Genomic DNA, 20,271 nt, shown 5'->3' on the forward strand with positions numbered 1-20,271 from the left:
AAGTCTTGAGTAAAACAAGTTAGTAAACACTATATTATGAATTGTTCCTTAATGTCAGATTTAAATTAACTGTTCATTAATTTAATTTAGCCGTGGGTGTACGCCAAAAACTGTATATCACAAGATGCTGCGCAATTCTGTCATGTCTGGAGTGGATGTACGATTTCACCAGCTTTAAGGCTTTGCATTTGAACCTACCATGCACTCGCTGTCTATTCTTGTTTCTCTGCACTGCGTGTGTGGGTGCGCTTGTATCATTGAGTGTGGTGGTCCGTGGTGCGTTTGTTTAGCTGTTGCCGTCGTAACAATTCTCTCGAGAAGACGGGAACGTAAACAGACGAAGACGGGAGAAGACTAAATGTCTGGCGGCCAGTACGAAGTGTACTGACAAGTCTCACAAACTATCAGAGACTCTTTAGGCCCCCTAATAATAATAACGGGACCGCTGGTGGCGAGGAGGGAATGCGTTCTGCGCATGCTCCTCGAACGCGGCGGCGGCTCGGCGGGGCGCAACTCGCAGTGTGTCGGCAGTTCGGCGGCGGCCCGCGGAAAGTCTCGCGTCGATCCCGGAAACCGCGCCGGTTCCCACAGAGGTGGCCCTCCGGAGCGTGCGGTGTCCCGTGGGTCAGCCGCAGGACCACCTGTGCTGCGCACTGCCGCCCTGAACAGGAGTGAATGGTACAGTATTTCAGTCAAGTTCTCATTCCTCGTATGCTACACCAGCTGTAACGTAATATCGAAGGTACATACAGGGTGAAACTCATAAAAATTAAAGCAATCCGTCGTCAGGTAACAAGTGGCCCATCGGGATCATCCGACCGCCGTGTCATCCTCAGTTGAGGATGCGGATAGGAGGGGCGTGTGGTCAGCACACCGCTCTACATCTACATCTTCATCCACATGATTGCCCTGCAATTCACATTTAAGTGCTTGGCAGAGGGTTCATCGAACCATAATCATACTATCTCCCTACCATTCCACTCCCGAACAGCGCGGGAAAAACGAACACCTAAACTTTTCTGTTCGAGCTCTGATTTCTCTTATTTTATCTTGATGATCATTCCTACCTATGTATGTTGGGCTCAACAGAATATTTTCGCATTCGGAAGAGAAAGTTGTGACTGAGATTTCGTAAATAGATCTAGCCGTGACGAAAAACGTCTTTGCTTTAATTACTTCCATCCCAACTCGCGTATCATATCTGCTACACTCTCTCCCATACTACGTGATAATACAAAATGAGCTGCCTTTTTTGCACCCTTTCGATGTCCTCCGTCAATCCTACCTGGTAAGGATCCCACACCGCACAGCAATATTCTAACAGAGGACGAACGAGCGTAGTGTAAGCTGTCTCTTTAGTGGACTTGTTGCATCTTCTAAGTGTCCTGCCAATGAAACGTAACCTTTGGCTCGCCTTCCCCACAATATTTTCTGTGTGGTCTTTCCAACTGAAGTTGTTCGTAATTTTAACACCCAGGTACTTAGTTGAATTGACAGCCTTGAGAATTGTACTATTCATCGAGTAATCGAATTACAACGGGTTTCTTTTGGAACTCATGTGGATCACCTCACTCTTTTCGTTATTTAGCGTCAACTGCCACCTGCCACACCATATAGCAATCTTTTCTAAATCGCTTTGCAACTGATACTGGTCTTCGGATGACCCGCTCTCCCGGTCGTTATGACGGTTTTCTTTGACCGGAGCCGCTACTATTCAGTAGAGCAGCTCCTCAGTTGGCATCACGAGGCTGAGTGCACCCCGAAAAATGGTAACAGCTCATGGCGGCCCGGATGGTCACCGATCCAAGTGCCGGCCACGCCCGACAGCGCTTAACTTCGGTGATCTGACGGGAACCGGTGTATCCACTGCGGCAAGGCCGTTGCCAGCATAAAAATTAGCTCCCCTTTTATTACGTTAACAGTTCACGATATGGTTTCGGCCAATGATAGCAGAAAGAACGGCATGGAATTTTGTTGTATGATTAAGTATTCCTAATTCGCTGACCGTCCTCCTCCGTAGCTCAGTGGTAGGCCCGGCTGACTGTCATGTGGAGAACCAGGTACTGTCACGGTTTTGTCCTTGGATGGAGGAATAGAACATCGTACACTCAGCCTTGTGATGTCGTTTGAGGAGCTTCTTAGAGCAGAAGTGCCTCCAAGTCGGAAAAACTGACAGAGGCCGGGAGGTCGGTGAGCTGATCCCACGCCAGGAATGACGCCGTTGGCAGATCACCCGGCGGTCAGTAGGCACCGATGGACTCGACACGGTCTGAAGACTAAGTTTACGTTATTTTGTAACTCTTTCATCAACCGAGATACCGAAACTCGCTTTTTGTATTATTTTAATGAAAGGATGTACCCTTATAACTACACTCGAATGCCCTTCAAAATACTGCTTGTTAACATCGGCGTTGAAACATATCGCAAAATTTCAAAGAAATTTGTTAAAACTGAAGCAGTATAAATACTGCCAGCTGGTGGTCTCGTCCTAGGCCCCGTGTACCAAGCCTTTCCACCATTAATTGTTTCCACAAAACCTTTTACTACAATGTAACTGGGTACACATATATTAAATCACGTAATCCCCTTCTGTTAGGCTAGAATTAGCATTTAAAACAATAGTTGCTTAATCTGTACAGCTTTTTTTTCAAACTGAGTCATTCTTCTGAGTGATTTGATGCGGCCAGTTACCAGATCCTCCCTGTGACATTACCTCAGACGAGCTCTTGCAGATCAGTTCGCAACTTGTTGTCTAGTGGCTAGCGTTGCTCCCTCTGGATCACGGGGTCCCGGGTTCGATTCCCGGCTAGGACGGGAATTTTCTCTGCCCGGAGACTGGGTGTTTGTGTTGTCCTCATCATTTCATCGTCATCATCATTCGTGAAAGGAAGTAGATTGGCTGTGTAAAAATTGAGACTTTGTACGGGCGCTGATGACCGAGCAATTGAGCGCCCAACAAACCGAAAATCATCACTTGCTTATTGTCTCCTCAGTCATTTGTAGCGTGCATTTCAATTTCTGCCTTCGTCTACAGTTTTTACCCACTATAGCTTCCTCTGGTACCATTGTAGTTACTCCCTGATTTCCTAAACGATGTCACGTCATCCTGTCATCTTGTCAGTGTTTTCCACATGCACCTTTTTAAGCCGATCTCCAGAGAACATCTCTATTCGTTACCTTATCAGCTCACCTATTTAATTAACATTCTTCTGCAGCAAATACGCTGCAACACTTCTATTGTTTTCGGTTCCTAAATATCTTCAACAGTTCGCAGCCCTGTCAGCAACTGTATATATATTAATTTTAATTTTAATAATCAACAGCCCCAGTTGCACCGTTTACCTGGAATTTACCTAGGTTTCAGTCGGTATAACCCAACCGTCTTCAGAATAACAGTCACTACCGTTTGTCCATAGTGGACATCGTCAAAATAAAACTACAGATCCATAAATTATCGTCAGACTCATTTCAGATTACAGTCTGACGTTATTTTATGGATTTGTAGTTTTATTTTGGCGATGTCCACTATGGACAAAGGGTAGTTAATGTTATTATGAAGAAGGTTGGGTTATCCAGACTGAAACCTAGGTAAATGTTGCAACTGAGGCTGTTGATTATTAAAATTAAAATTTATAAGTTTTCTGTTCCGATTTTTCCACACTCCTTGAACCAGTGCAATACAGTACTACGCAGCAAATGCACATTCTCAGAAAATTCGTCCTCAAATTGAGGCCTAAGTTCGATACTAGAAGCAATCTCTTGGCCACGAATACCGTTTCCGCATCTGCTAATCTGGTTTTCATGACTTCATTGCTTATTCCGTAATGGGCTACTTCTAATTAAAGACAGCAAAATTCCTTAACTTAATCTGTTTTCTGACCAACAACTTTCTTGTTACGTTTCTTGCTGTTCTCATTTCGGCTACCTCTCTCATTAGTTTCGTCTGTCTTCTCCTTTCTCTTAAACCATATACCCTACTCGTCAGACAGGTCATGCGATTCATAGATCGTTTCACTGAAGATAGTAATGACATCAGCGAATCTTATCATTGATAAAATTTCATCTTGAATGTTATACCGGCTCTAAGACGTTCCTTTTATTTCCGTCACTGCTTCATCGACATGTATGTTGTACATTAGAAGTGCAGGACTGCATCCCTGTCTTACAGCCTTCTTAATTCAAGCACTTCCAATCTTACTGTACCTTCTTGTGTGTCGTATATATTACCTGTCTATCCCTGTAAATGTATCGTGGAAAGTAGGGCTAAAATCCAGTACGTTATATATTAGTGTAGGAATGCTTTTTTTCTGTTCATAACGACAGGACTTGGCAAGAGAGGCCCGCCTGGCCGAGATCACACTGCAACAGACGGCGCCAGTTACCTTTCCTGTCAACTTCGGTACATTTCTCGAGTAGGTTTCCGAAACTTTTTGATTCAGCATTAAGGAACATTTTAGTAATAATGTAGTTGTCTTTTCTAGAGGTTTAGAAAGCAGTTGAAAAAGTATATTTTACTGTCTTTGCAGCAAAAACACATTTCCTTTAGTATCTCGTTTGATATAGACGTAGTAACACCATGAATATAAGAAAATTTCGGGTCTATTATTATTTGGTGAACCCCCCGTTTAGATTGTTTGTAGGAAAGTTAAACTCAGCTCTGGAGCAGCGAGAGATAACCAGGCTAATCCAGGTGATTATTCCGTTGGGGGATGCCCAGGGTGGGCAGGTTGCTGTGGCGTGTTAAATTGAAATGTGTATCGTAATATCTTTTTAAGGAAACACTGTGTTCTTTTTCTCCTTGGTACAAATAAATGTTCCTGTTGGTATGAAAGCGAGCTGTGCGTCGTATATACTTGGAGCGAAACCTAACAACATATAGAGTCACGCTACACAACGGTGTTAGTGCTGATCACATTATGTTAAAGACGAAGTAAATATCTGAAGCGGGCAGATCATCATCTGTCTTTATAACTACACCTCATAATATCGCTTGTCAGCATTAACGTCGCTGGACTGTAGTTTATAATATCGATCGTCCGTGTAAGTCAGTAGCTGCTCTGACTGTGGAACAAGCATACGACCTGTGTAACAGTCCCAAAGTGTGCCGCGAAAAACCACCGTAACTTTAATACTGATCTACAGTACTGATAAACATTCATCTCGTATTCTGCTAACTTGATAGCCTAATATTTAAATAGCCTTTTTCGGTTAAGTGCCAAAACTAGGGTTCTCTGCACATGGCGATAACAAAAGCATGTAAAGCTTTGTGCCTTCAGTTACATACATTTTCTTTGCAGGTGTTGTATTACGTCAGCTGTTTAAATTTAGCCAAAGGAGTGTAATCTCCAGTATCGGTAAGACAAGCAAACGACTAACCAGCTATGCGCATGATAATGCCCTACAGAAGCTGTCTGGATTCATTAGCTCCACAAAGCAGTCCATATCCTGTAGCCTCACGTATAGACCAATACAGCTAAACTGCAATATTTTACAGTTCTTTAGATAGCACACAGAGTTCTCGTAAGTATCATAAACTTCAAACGAGCAACCAGCCTTCGGTGCATAATGGCAACGACATATTAGTTCCGATTTCTCAAACAGAAATAAGACGTATCGAATTATGAGTGCGTGAAAATAAAATGATGTCCGCATCATTAACTTTGACATTACAAATTGTTAACATTCGTAATTAGCAAACAGTTTTGAAACTCTTTGGTACAAATCACGCTGTTGAGCCATGCATGAATTTTCTACATTATGATTTAGAACAACAGTTAGATGCTCCGTATGGTAATTACACAGGCTATAAATATCTAGCACTATGAAGTAGGATTCGAAACTGCGACCGTAGCGGTCTCGCGGTTCCAGACTGACGCACCTAGAACCGCTCGGCCACACCGGCCGGCCACAGAGGATATAGAGAGGATCCAGGGAAGAGTGGCGCGTTTTGTCACAGGGTTATTTGGTGGGCGTGATGGCGTTACGGAGATGTATAGCAAACTCAAGTGGCGGACTCTGCAAGAGAGGCGCTCTGCATCGCGGTGTAGCTTGCTGTCCAGATTTCGAGAGGGTGCGTTTCTGGATGAGGTATCGAATATATTGCTTCCCCCTACTTATACCTCCCGAGGAGATCACGAATGTAAAATTAGAGAGATTCGAGCGCGCACGGAGGCTTTCCGGCAGTCGTTCTTCTGGCGAACCATACACGACTGGAACAGGAGAGGGAGGTAATGACAGTGGCACGTAAAGTGCCCTCCGCCACACACTGCTGGGTGGCTTGCGGAGTGTAAATGTAGATGTAGATGTGTATAGCGAACACACATTCTCCGAAGTTGCGTATAGCCATTTCTGTATACAACTATCTCTAGTTATTACGGCTGTATGTTTTTTACTCCGAACATGTTTTAGTAAACATATTTAGAGTAAAAAACAGACAGAAATAGAAAGAAAGGAACAACTGAAACGAAACTTTCATGGGCAGAGATCTGTCTAGAATGCATTGTAGATCGGAACCACGTAACAAGTTGTAATGGTCTAGTTTCATATTTAATTCAAGTGCATAGATAGGAAAACATGTATCTCAAACTGTTGTTGAGTGATGGAAGAATGGCGACAGGGAAAAATCAGTTTATTAATAATTTTGAAAAATCGGTTTACAGTTACCGGCAAAGAAACGTCTGAGCTCCCAACAAGCTTTCTTGTTCCAGAGAGCGCAGTTGACTGAAGACTGAAGTCAAAGCAGTAGAGCAACGGAATACTGGTGTAAACGGCACAGATTCCACAACTAGCCGTTGTCTCACAGAAACAAGACGAGTAAGACAAACACACACACCCACGCCCCAGGGAGGACTCGAACCTCCGCGACCAGCCGCACAGTCCATGAAAGCACAACAGCTACATAAGTTAATTCCATAAACAGAACTGTTTTAATGTCCGTGTACTTTCTGAGCACCTGCATATGTCTAATTCTTGTCCAACTGGTCTAAGGCGCAAAACCTTTTGGGTTATCTATACATTTCAACTGAGTACGTTATAGATTGCAGTATCCAGAGCAATCTGATCAGCAAATTACTTTTTTCGTGTCTGAATCGTAAACTTGGTACTAGGATGTCAACCATCATTTGATCAAGATATTGTTGGAAACCTATACTCCCATATGGTGGGATCACGTGGCAACGTAACGAAAGCAGGGAATCGAATGGGGGTGGGAGGTGGAGGGGTGGGGGGCGGGAGGGTTAAGAGGAACCGAGTATAAAGCTCATTCTTCGCAACGCTAAATGGAATGAATTACCTGCACTTGGGTGTGGAAGAAAGAACGCACAGCCATTTCGTCGGATTTTACGGTGTGCAAAAATCAATCGAGAAAGCAGGCCGAGCCGGCCGAGGTGGTCGAGCGGTTCTAGGCGCTACAGTCTGGAACCGCGCGACCGCTACGGTCGCAGGTTCGAATCCTGCCTCGGGCATGGGTGTGTGTGATGTCCTTAGGCTAGTTAGGTTTAGGTAGTTCTAAGTTCTAGGGGACTGATGACCTCAGATGTTAAGCCCCATAGTGCTCGGAGCCATTTGAACCAAAGCAGGCCGACAGGGAGTTCAATGAACATACACAGCAATACTGGACACAGTTTAGACTGAACCAATAGTACATTGTTTCTTTAAAACGACGAAGCTGAGAGAAGTACAACTGGATGCTCCTAGCTATCTAATATGGTTGTATATTCAGACAGCCGTTTTGTGGTAGAAACAATGGCGGCAAAAGTTATGTCTCTCCTGCATTTTAATCATGTAGTGGTGTATGGTGTTCATCGGGAATGGGTCTCTTTCCCCACATTGTCAGATAAGCCGTAATTATTTAAATCTCCACAGTTTTGCGCTTTAACGATTACATTAAAATTAGTTCTAATATGGCCAGGCAGAATACATAAATTATATAGCTTCTACGTGGCGTCGCAGTGGCATCTGTCCACAATTACAGCCACCAGAAACAACCACCGTAGCTGTCATAAAAGCCAGATTCTGACATAACATCGGAGGCATATTGTCAAAAGCTTCAGTTATCACTCAAATATAAGTAGAATAAAATGACATTTTCGTCGCTTGAAACTGCGTTTCAGTATACCATGTCGGACATGTTATCTGGGTGACGACCGGGGAAGAAAAGGTAGGTCATTTTTGAAATCATGTAATTTTTATTGACTAGATATAATTTGGGCTAAGATACATTATCAATGGGCAACTATGTCGATAAGAAGGACCTCTGCGACTGTTAAAAATCCCTGTTAAATGCGTTGATGAGGACGTTGGGGAATGTGTTTTTTTCCGGCTTTAAAACAGATTTCTTCTATGGATTGACTACAAACACCCGATGATGCAAATATGGTGTGCGAAATCGGTTGTGTCTTTGAATAAATATTTTTAACAGTCGCAGAATAGACTATTTCGACAGAGATGTTATTCTGACTTTAGCAGCAGTCTTATTCGAAGAATTATGCGTGCGAATAGTGACTAAACGAGGTAAGGATGTAACGTGTATAATGATGATATCATCATCATAACGAGGCGTTGTGTTCATTGCTTAGCGTCCTGACCCTATGAACCAAATGTCTCCATCCTAGACGGTTACTAGTTTCTCTTAGAATCTGGTGAAGAGGTAGACCCAAGCTCTTCTTGATTTGATCAATCTACCGGTTCGCTGCTCTTCCTCTCGGCCTCTTGCCCTCAATCTTCGCTTCCATCATTATTTTCTCCAGGATTTCTTCATCCCTTCTCTCTATACGGCCAAAGAAGTGGAGAATTTTTATTTTCTGGCACAAGAAGGAAGGCGCTTCAAAATTATTTTCATCATGGCAGCAACACCACAACCATTACGAAATTGTCTCGAATGAAAAACAGCCCACTGTTGCACTAATTATGTTTATTTTAAACCTTGACCATGGTTTCTGCTATTATAATATAGCTTTCTTCTGAAGTCCTAAAAAGTGATCAAAATAACATCTAGATCAGTAATACAATCTATAAATAAACTTCAAAAAATACGTATGTGATAATATATTACTTACATAAGCTTTTAAATATGAAAAATGTCTTAGCCCAGCGGCTGCGTCAAGATCAATAAAATAAAATAACTTCAACAGACATAATGCTTTTTCGATCATAAGTAAAATTACATATGGCACCGTATGCCCTCCGCCAATACATCTGTTATACTAGGCGCACGGTCGTCAAATGTGCTACACACTGCGCGCCATATGTGGCACTCACCATAGTGAGCTACATCGCACCGTTTATCAGGAAACTAGTTGATATTTAAGATAAAATACTAACAACAAGCCTACAAGTGCTACTGAAGGACCATATACTTATTAATACGACTGTCCAACAGTTAAAATGCTGTTGCATAGCATCATTAAAGTAGTCGAACATTAACAAATTCATACAACAAAGTTTGCATCACTATTTCAAGCATCATTCAGAAACCGGGCTATTACATGCAAATATAACTCCAGCTTACACTATACGCTCTAACAGCTTATAGGGCTAAACCTACCAGCCGACCTTAGTCGTTGTACATAGCCATACTACTAATGATCGACGATAGTTCTACGAATAGCAGTCTAGTGCATAAGTGCGGTAACATGGCACAACACAGTGAAAGGCACATTAACATAACTGCCTCAACACAAACTACTGTTAACATAATAACAGCTCATGGCTCATTACGACAATTTACTATTGGAGCATTGTCCTAAAACAGTAGTTTATCTCAAATAATCATATAATAATGCCTATCTGCTTTGCCTAATACGGACTGAAAACCTTCAAGGAAGCTGGAACTTTTCAAATAACATTGATCATTCAGTAAATTCCTATTGTCACACATTTTCTGCTTATATATCTGCACCCCCTCCAGTAAATCTAATTTCATACCTTTGGCTTCTTACACAATAGCTCGGTGTCATTAACAGATTGGGGCACTGTGTGTTCGGCAAACGTAGACCCATTCTTATTCGTACCCATTCTCGATGGTATATGTTCTTTATATCTTATGACTATATATCTACCTGTCTGCTCTATGTTATACGCCGGGCAATCATTACATTTCAATTTATAAACTCCAGATTACTATACCTTATTATAATTCTTATTGCTAAAACATACAAAATTCCGATTCAAGCTATTGTTGGTGGAAAAAGCTACACTACAGCCGTGTTTTTGGAGCACACGTTGCATTTTGTACGATGTGTTACCCAGAAACGGAATAGCTACAAATATCTTACGTCCATCCCTGGTGCTCACGGACCGCGTCAACGAGGAAACTTTCTCGTTTTGCGCTCAATTATATCAACTATGTTAGGTCTACAACATTATTACCGGCAATCTCTTTTAGGGTACACACTTCTCTTTGAAAGTTAGCCTGGATAAGAGGTAAATTTACCGCCCTGTGTACACTCGAATTGATAAAAGCCATTTTCTGCGCCCACGGATGCGACGACCCGTCGGGAATGACATCTGTAAACGTAGACTTTCGATAAATATTAAACTCTATCCCATCGTTGACAACCGATAAAGTCAAATACAAGTAATTAATATCTCTAGTATTATTCTCTAGTTCCATTGTGAAGCTGGTCTAAGACATTTTTCATTTTTAAAAGCTTATGTAAGAAATATGTTATCGCATATGTAATTTTTGAAGTTTATGTATAGATTGTATTACTGGTCACGATGTTATTTTCATACCTTTTAGGACTTCTGAAGAAGGCTATATTACTATAGCAGAAACGATGGTCATGATTAAGAATAAACATAATTAATGCAACTGTGGGCTGTTTTTCATTCGAGACAACTACTTGAAAATAATTATTTGTCAATAATGGAGACATGTGTTCTTCTTTCAGTCCATTTTATGGGCAGCTTCCTGCGCCAGCACCAGAGCTCAAATACGCCGATGTGCTGTTTGTCTCTTGCTTTAAGAGTCCATGTCTCGCAAACATAAAAGAAGACGGATATCACGAGTGTTTCAACAAGCCGGACCTTTGAGGGATTAATTACTGCTCTGTTTCGCCAGATCTTGGAAAGCTGCTTCATAGCCTCTCGCCGTAGCTTCACCCGCGTTCTTACCTAACCTTCACACCTTCCGTGTCACAGACGGTTCACCCGGTTCACCCAAGATAGATGAAAGAATGCACGACTTCCAGTTCCTTTAATCGAACTGTAAGTGGAACCTGTACTCCTCGAACAATTATCATGAATGTGGACTTACTTAGATTGAGGCCCAAACCATATGATAACTGCTGGCTAAAGGCACGGTGTCAGCGGCAAGTCGGAGGCTGTTAATAGTTCTACCACCAAGCAAGACACCTTTTGTGCACAGATGTTCCACGGTTTGAGGAACAGAACACAGCTCTGTCTGACACCTTACAATACACTGAAGAAATCAAGCGTGCCAGCGCTTGCCTTCGCGGTTGCGAGGTTATTAATGTGTAGACTTCTCATCAGTACTGTCAATTGTTGTGGGACACCCAACTCTGTAAGCCTCTGCCACAAATATTCCCATACAACACAGTCAAAGGCTTTCCTGTAGATATAGACGCAGATGGACAAGAAAACAGAACTCAAAGCAATTTCTCGACTAGTTATCGCATGCTGAGTATCTGTTCATGAGTTCCTTTCCTTCATCGAAACCTGCTTGTTCTATGGGAAAATAAGGCTGAATATATGGCTTCAAATGCTGGTACAGGATGCAGCCCAAATTTCCTTGTGTGAGATATGAGAACAATGGTTCGGTAGTTGTAGCAGTTCCTGACTGACCCTTTCTTGTGCTGTGGGATGAAGAGGGACATCGACCAGTCTGCTGGCCAGTCCCATATTCGCGCACGCACTGAGTGCAGCACAGCAACAACTTCCTGTCGTATTTCTTTGATCATTTCACCAGATATACTGTCCAGACCAGTGGATTTATAGTTCGTAAGATGTTGTAATGCGTTCTCTGTAAGCATGCAACACATTCTGCTTAAATTAACCACTGTTAAAATGCACTTTCCCCACACAAGAGATGTAGAGTGTAGCTTATTTGGGTTGTCATAGGAGAATCAAAGTGTAATAATTAAGGCATTCAATGTTTATTCTATTATCACTTTCAGGAAAAATGCTAACTGTTACCATTATGTGCTACACGATGGGTTCTTTGATGTAACGTTTCGTACCAAATTATATGCCAAGTACAACAGAAACTGTAGACGTCTAAATTTAATATCTGCGTTCATTTTTCCTAGCACATCTGGAGGCAACTTGCTTACCTCTCGTCCTATAAAGATCACTCCCAGCACCCGTCCCGCTTGGTTTCTTCTCTACCAGCCTCGTGGCATGTAACAAAGTGGCAAATTGGAAAATTCTCAGTGTAAATTAAAATGAAATTACGAAATATCTAGATGCCACTTGATTTTCCTTTTAATAATAGAATCATAACACCAAGAAAATGATTCCGAGAGTCAGTCTGCTAATAATATTCATAGAGAGGTGTCCGTATACTGGTTATTTCGACAGCATCACAAAACGTCACATCACATGTACAGCACACGATCTTATAATTCCCAGGAGATTGCACATATATATTTGCAAAGGTAATTATTAGCAGTTCTATCCGTTTTCACGCGAAATCGCGCTTCACTCCTTAAAACACTTGTTGCATCCCCGAAAACTGATCGCATAATGACAGTGACTTTGGTGAGCTATCTTAAAAGTTATGTAGCCGCCCGCTGAGGGCGCGCTTCTTACTAGTTGTTGGTGTCTGCCAATTGCTGTCAACCGTAACTGAAATTAGTAATTAGTCTCTGAATACGAATCGAGTTTCATAAATTATTCTTAACATGGTCTTAGGGCGGGTAACGTCAGCGGCACGGTGGCGATTCACATTAAGATTTAAACATTAATATAATTAATGAAAGGTACTCTTCTTGGTCACCAGCCTCATATGTGGATCATCGCTGTCTCTACGCTCTGGCACGATACACTTTCCACTCCAACCCATCGTCTCACTTTAAAATCATCTGTCAGATAGTGGGATAGGTACGACAGATGATCCTGTCTCCTTACTAGCTTGCAGTGACGAAAATCCTTGTGTATGGTACGTGAAAAACAAAACTTGGTAACAAATGTGGTAGAAATGCAACGTATCACTCATAAATTTTTTTTAATAGTTATGGTTTTATTAAAATTTGGAAAATTAAAAAAAATTCAAAATTCCAACCTACACCATTAGATGATATTTTCCTACCATTTTGCTTTCAGTAACTTAAAATCGCTTTAAATTATAAGATAATCGTACCTGCCGTCGAAATACAATGTCACGTACGTAGAAATATTCATATTAAAGATGTGGCTCCCCTAATACAATGTGACAATTCACGAAGAAGTGTCCTTGTTTTTCTTTTTTTTTCACATACATCAAAATAATAAATTTGTTTGTCGACACTCAAAAAACATCTATAATTATATTTATATTTATTTGTTATTTTGTGGCTACTTGTGAAGTCATCTGTTAACCCACAGGTTGCTTGCGTCTATCAAGAAATGTTTATACCCTGCCTCCATTCCTCTGGAACGTTATGATACACGCTTCATACTCTGAATAATACAAACTTTACTTTTGCAATATCACAATCGTTCTGAAAGAAAAAAAAAATATTTGAAGGTACAAATTACATAAATGATTAATAATCCCAACAATGTAATTATCACTAAGGATCCTTTGTCACCTCCTGAGAATTTTAAAGTAATCCTTCTTCAGGACATTTGCTATTACTTTTCCTATACCTTTTCTTAAGGGTACAATTTTAGGTTCTTTGTCTCCATAGGCCACTAGTCTCTTAGTTTGTTGGTAAAACATTAAATGACCTCTTACGCCTCGTCACAAGGCAGACAGCCAATTGTCAGATGCATTACAGTATGTCAAGTCCCATGGCAACTGGTCATTCCGCTCTGTCAAGCGCTGTGGCAACGATATCGCCACAGTAGCTGGTGGCTGGCAGTTTGTCACCCCACACATCACTAAACACATCTCCAGAATTACTGTTATGTGCGCAGCTGATTTTAGCAGCCCACGATCTGTTCACTCATCCTATGAAATCTCTCTCTTGTCTTAAACTTATAATACATACGCAATTCGTGGTCAGAGTCACACTGTATTAGCAATATATCAAAATGAGCTTAACACTACATCGTATTAATATTTAATCTAGTAACTGATTTTTTTATTTCTGGTGGAATCATACAATAATTAATCAGTCAGTGTCATAATAACGAACGTGATAGTTTATCTACAAATGTTTAATATCTCCAACAGTGGAAATGCTTTGCGACACGTTTGTTACACGTGTCGCCAATCTCATAGCATTAGCATGAGCTACGCGAAGAATCTCGTATGGACCTGCATATGTCTCATACTGCTACTTAATTTTATTGCCATAGAAAACTTAGTCCTTGCTCTGATCTACACAACGTCCACCACTATTAATGTTCTGACAGTTTTCTCTTAGTGATGTTATTCTTACCGTTTTTCCACTTTCTCATTTATTCAGTCCAGTGACGATTTCATAATCTCAACTAATGACATCTGTATCTTACGTGGAAATGTGATATTATGTGTACTTACCTTAATGAAGTCACAGTTCAGAATCTGAATGTGACAGTTCATTTATTATGTGCTCAAAATCTTTTACATACTTTCTCCAGCCTCGTTTTTTCCTAGCACAATGAATGATGAGCTCTAAATGATGTACCGCCGGCCGGTGTGGCCGAGTGGTTCTAGGCGCTTCAGTTTGAAACCGCGGGACCGCTACGGTCGCAGGTTCGAATCCTGCCTCGGGCATGGATGTGTGTGATGTCGTTAGGTTAGTTAGGTTTAAGTAGCTCTAAGTTCTAGAGGACTGATGACCTACGATGTTAAGTCCCATAGTGCTCAGAGCGATTTGAACCATTTTTTTTTCTAAATGATATACCCATCTCCCTTTCCCTCGTCTCAGCCAAATTTGATGATGGGTGATCATCTGAAATACGTATATGTGTTATGAGTTAAGTGTTCATCCCTTAACTAAAATGCCATGTTTTCGATGGGAACTGCGGTCCATTAACACTAAAGATAGTTTGTGGCTATCTGGCTACCTAAGATTTGCAGGATAATCCTTCCTCATGACACAGTCTATAGCCTATCCAGTAGTTTTTTAATGAGTATAAATTTACACACTCTGATGCCACAACCAAAGCTACTGACACATAAGTGAATCCTCCTACAGTTGCTGGAAGACTTCCATGAAAATTAAAAACGACTACTTCCAGTCCAGAGCTGGGAATTATAATGTACATAGGCTCTTTCATCTGTTAATTCAATGCTGAAGTTTTCTGGCACAATTCACAGTTTTCCGACATTTTCCTCAACCTCTTCTCCATGTTTTTAAAGATGCACGTTTCATTAAGATTGTTTGTCACTTTCTGGGACCATAGTCGTCATATGCAGTGTGGATATACTGTATGAGATTTTCAGTTACATGTTCTAGTAGACATATTACCCATTAATTTGTTTCCTGGTAGGTTTTAGTGAACAAAACCCTGTCATTAATCACGTAATATTTATGAAACTAAGGTTTGTTGTTCTCTCCCCGTTTGCCTTTAGTCATATTTAAAGTATCATCGTCATTCTGTTCCTTCCTCATATCTTTTAAAATTCTTTTCACATAACTTTCAAATGGGACATTCCTCATTATCATTACTTTGACATCCTTACGGTTGTTATCTCTGAAAGCAACATTATCAACACCAATTAGTGAGCCGGATAATGCAGTTTCCATGACATTTTCCTTTCCAGGTTCGTACCCATTTCAAAATTATACTCACGTATCAATAATGCCCATCAAATAACATTGGGATCAGTCAGCCTACTATTCTGTAAGAACGATAAGTTCTGATGATTTATGTATGCTATAACCCTCGTTTCAGTCAAATAGTTTCTGAATTTTGCTAAAGACCACACAATATAGAGAGCCTCATTTTCCATTACTCAATACTGTAGTTTCCATTTATTGTATATTTGCTCACTAGAATGATTGTGTTTCACATGCTTATATTGCACGCTGTTTTTAATACTAGTGGAATGAATACATTAAGAGAAATTTTTTGTTTTATGTTGTTTAGAAGAAAAGTTCAACTTAATTTACTTAGCAAAATATTGATGTGCATAGCTTTATTTTACAGTAAATTCCTTTTCCTTTAGAATTCAAACACTACTGTTATCCTTACATACTTAATATTTTCAGGACTTACCGTTTCATTTTATGTTTTGGGAGAATATTGAGTGTATCTTAATTTAAAGTTTTTTTTTATGTCTCTAGTGATCGAAACAAAATTGGAAAATCTAAATCTTCAATAAAATGAAATATCTGCTTTATTTTTGCTGTGATTGCAATTGGTACCAGTGGTCTAGAGTTAGTGTCTTTGACTAGGAACCAAAACATACTCAATGTCACGTTCGGAGCTCGCCACTGACTACATTTTCAATAAAAGTCATCAGCAGTGTCTCGCGACGAAATTCCGGCATAAGAGGTCAACCTCATTTTGCCTACGGCCTCGTTAAAGAGGGCGGAGAAGAGATCAGAAATTCAGAGCCCTGTCTTGCTCTTGGGTGAGAAACTGCCCCTAAAGGGTAAAGGATCAGCAAAGATCAACGACATGAGCATGCAGAAGGCAAAGGAGACCACTGCGCTAAAGGTAGATAGTGTGTATCCACAGGGAATGTGGCCTGTAAGTCAAAAAGTGTCATGACGATATCTCCATTGGCTATGGAATCCAGTTCTGTCCCTCATTCACACCTCTGTCAGGGGACTGCTACTGGAGAGCTGACTAGAGAAAAAGACTCAATAACCACAAAAAGGGTAACTTTCTACGAATCGGACATGGAAATGCCAGAAATTTAAACGAAAACTAGAATATAAGAAAAGGGAAATCCTAAGACATCTAGGTGCATGCCCATGGAGTACAACGGAAAGAAGAAAAGGATTTCTGTTCAGATAATTACAGGGTAACATCAACAGCTGCAAAAAATGCTATAATGGGAGTAAAATTCGTTATGAAAAGGCAGTTAGGCTAGTGGGTGATTTACAGTAAATAGTCCTGTGATCGGTTTTTCTCATCAGACTCGAAAGCAAGCCAACACCGACAATCATAATTGAGTTATAATTCAGACGTTGCAAGCAGGAAATGAGGATTTAGAAAATGAGTATGACACTAAACGGATAATTCAGTACATAAAGTTGGATGGAAATGTAATAATCATGGTGGAATTGAATGCTCTTGTAAGGGAAGGAATGGAGAATATGGACTTAGTAGCAGGGTTGAGAGGTTTAGAAAGACTGAGTTCTGCAATAAATTTCAGCTAGTAATAGCACATATTCCGCTACAGTGTCACAAAAGGAGGAGCTATACGTGGAAAAGCCCAGGAGATACGGAAAAATTCCTGTTCGATTATGGTATGATCAGGCAGAGTTTCCGAAATCAGATATTAGGTTGCTAGGTATATCCAGAAACAACCTGGCTCACATCACAATTTAGTAATGACGAAGAGTATGCTGAAGTTTAGGAAACTAGTCGGGGAGAATCAATGCCAAAAAAAATTGGGATACTGAAGTACTAAGGAATGAAAACATATGTTCGTGGTTATCCAAGGCTATGGATACTGCGATAGTGAAAAGCTGAGTAGACAGTTCAGTAGAGGAAGACGAGACTTCTCTATAAAAGACAATCACAGATTTTGGAGACAAAATAGGTTGAAATAAGGTACCACGAAGAAACAATGGGTAGCAGAAAAATGCTTCAGTTGATAGACGAAGGAAGAAAGTACAAAAATGTAAACGGAAATTCAGGAATTCAGAAATACAAGTCACCTTAACATGAAATAAACTAGGGCGAAATGACACCATAAAAAATGAAGAAATCGAGAAACAGATGGCTGTCGGGAGGGCTGGCAGCAAACAGATAAGTCAAAACAACCTTTTGGCTAAATTATAAGCAACGTCGGTAAATGTAGGCCTGCAATCTGAATTTCACTGTTAAATGCTAAGGAGAGAGCGATGGAAATATCCACCTCTATGAGGTGGAGAACTGGTCTCTAATGCGTGATTGGAGAATGAACAGGAACAGGTTACTGATAAGGGACACAGACTTCGATTCATAATTTAAAAGAGCTTTGGACACATTAAGAACAAATAATTCAGAATAGAAAGATAACATTCCATCTGAGTTTCTAAAATCATTTCGAGAAATGGCAACAAAGTAACTATTGACGCTGCTGTGTAGAACATACGAAACTAGCGATGTACTATCAAACTTTAATGGAAACATCATCCACACAAATCCGAAGACAGCAAGAGCCAAGAAGTGAGAGGATTATAGTACAATCAACTTCAAAGCTCATGCATCCAAGTTGCTGACAAGAATAATAAACGGATGAATGGAAGAGAATATTGAGGGCGTGCTAGGTGACGATGAGTTTGCCTTTGAGAAAGATAAAGGCATCTGAGAGGCAGTCGTGAACTTGCGGCTGATAATGGAAGCAAGACTAAAGAAAAATTAAGACACGTTCATACGATTTGTCGACCTGGTAAAAGACTTAGACAACTTAAAACTTCTTAGAAAATTAGGAGTAAGCAATAGGGAAAGACAGGTATCATACTTTTTGTACAGGAACCAATAGGGAACAACGAGAGTGGAAGACTAAGAACGAAGCGCTCTGATTAAAAATGGGTAAAGGAGAGAGTGAGTCTTTCATTCATATTGTTCAATCAGTGCATCGAAGAAGCAATGACAGAAATTGAAGGAAGGTCCAAGAGTGGGATTAAAATTAATGGAGAAAGGATAAGAGTCACTGATGACATTGCTATCCATAATGAATCTGAAGAATACTTATAGTATTAGCTGATGGAATCAATTGTCTAGAGAGTAAGCAAGTGGAATGAGAGTGAATCGAAAATAGACGAAAACAGTGCGAAGTAGCATATTTGAGAACAGCGAGAAGCATAAGATCAGAACTGATGATGATGTAATAGACGAAGTTCAGTAATTCTGTTACCTAGTCAGCAAAGAACCCACGATGGAGAGGCCAAGGAGAACATATAAAAGCATTCCTAGCTAGGAGAGATCTACTAGTGTCAGATATAGATCACATTTGAAGCGCAGCGTTGTATGGTAGTGGAATATGGACTGTGGGAAAACGGGAACAAAGGCGAATGTTGAAAATTGGGTCGACAGATATGGTAAGAGATGGGAAGGTTCTCCGCAAAAATGGCGAGGAAAGGAATATATGGAAATCACTGACAAGAAGAGGGTACAGTGTGGTAGGACGTCTGCTGTAAGGCAATAGAACAAAAACTGCAATACATCCGGTAAGTAACTGAAGACATGCGTCGCAATTACTAGTCTGAGATGAAAAGATAGGTACAGGAAAGGAATTCGTGGTGGGCTGCATTAAATCACTCACAAGACTGATGACTTAAAAAAAATTGAAATGATTGGGTCAGCGCAACACATTCACTTTTATCACACTCTAAGCTTATCACAGTTTTGTTGGAATGGAATCTGTAAACAAATTTTCCTCACTCGCTAGAAAGTGTTTTTCTTTTTGTCTGTATATGTTGGACAAAATGTGTGTTGTTGGTTGGTTGGTGATTCACAGGGGCACTGTGTCGTTCAGACTCATAGTCAATCCAAGGGCAAGAAGACCAGTTTATGTAGTCTATCCAAGGCATCTCCTATGGAGTGGTCTCCTGTTGATAGGATGCACAGGCTGTCGCCTTATCTGTGATACAAACTACCGTCTCTTCTGATTTGAAGATAGTCCTTGTGGCTGATGACACAACGAGTAATCATTGTACTGGTACTAGGAATGTCAGTCATATTATAGAACAGTACAAGGGCCCAACACTTGGTGTTCTGTTTCGCGCTACAGGAGCATTCAAGGTGAAAACCCTTCTCGTATTTATTTAATATTCTGTTACATTCAACTCCGTTGCAGCTCTTGATTAGTGAAGGGAGGAGGGAAGTATAGATAATGATGGTTTCTTTGGTACATACGATACTAGAAGTAAGGAAAAAGAGAATCCTAAAACAAATGAATTCAATGTTGTTGTTCCAATGGAAGTGGATTCAGCGAATTAGGAATATTAATCTTGTCTTTTCTTAGAGTTCTGACGTTGGTTTTTTTCCCATTCAGCCATTCCCTAACTGTTAGTA

At 40.6% G+C, this 20,271-nt stretch overlaps 1 pseudogene; it reads right to left on the reverse strand.

The window, feature by feature from the left end:
* Window positions 1-1,767: 1,767 nt before the first annotated feature.
* LOC124778344 lies at window positions 1,768-1,885 on the reverse strand (annotated as a pseudogene).
* Between the last annotated feature and the right edge of the window lie 18,386 nt (window positions 1,886-20,271).

This window comes from Schistocerca piceifrons, chromosome 2, assembly GCF_021461385.2.
Source record: "Schistocerca piceifrons isolate TAMUIC-IGC-003096 chromosome 2, iqSchPice1.1, whole genome shotgun sequence".
Lineage (NCBI taxonomy): Eukaryota > Metazoa > Arthropoda > Insecta > Orthoptera > Acrididae > Schistocerca > Schistocerca piceifrons.